The sequence below is a fragment of the Schistocerca cancellata genome, chromosome 11 (genome assembly GCF_023864275.1).
Source record: "Schistocerca cancellata isolate TAMUIC-IGC-003103 chromosome 11, iqSchCanc2.1, whole genome shotgun sequence".
NCBI lineage: Eukaryota > Metazoa > Arthropoda > Insecta > Orthoptera > Acrididae > Schistocerca > Schistocerca cancellata.
Window position 1 is genome coordinate 37,721,163 of NC_064636.1, and position 602 is coordinate 37,721,764.

General features: G+C 42.2%; 1 non-coding gene across 1 annotated transcript; it reads left to right on the top strand.

Moving 5' to 3' along the window:
* Positions 1-248: 248 nt before the first annotated feature.
* On the top strand, positions 249-321 carry Trnaa-cgc (transfer RNA alanine (anticodon CGC)). Its single transcript has one exon. It is a non-coding gene; the product is annotated as a tRNA-Ala (tRNA).
* Positions 322-602: the final 281 nt, after the last annotated feature.

Below are 602 nucleotides of genomic sequence, written 5' to 3' on the forward strand. Positions count from 1 at the left end.
TTTTTGTGACTTAAGTTTTAATCCATTTTACTGAAACCATCGGTCTAGGTTTCCCATTATTTTATCCCCAGTATCGTGAATTTGTTCAAAATTGTTATTTTCAATTAAAACTGAGGTATCATCTGTGAATAAACCGGAGTGAACATCAATGCTTAAAGGTAAATCATTTATGTACAGCAGAAAAAGATAAGGCTCAAAAATTAAGGCCTTTGAGACCACTGTACAAATCTTTTTCCAGTCTGAGACCGAGCGAGGTGGTGCAGTGGTTAGCACACTGGACTCGCATTCGGGAGGACGATGGTTCAATCCCGTCTCCAGCCATCCTGATTTAGGTTTTCCGTGATTTCCCTAAATCGTTTCAGGCAAATGCCGGGATAGTTCCTTTCAAAGGGCATGGCCGATTTCCTTCCCCACCTTTCCCTAACCCGAGCTAGCGCTCCGTCTCTAATGACCTCGTTGTCGACGGGACGTTTAACAACACTAACCTAACCTAACCCAGTCCGAGAATGATATTTTCCTGTTTGAATTTAGTATAAGTCCCTGGTTTTTTTTTCTGACCAATAAGATTTGAACCACTGTAATGCCCTGTCCACGGTCCCATC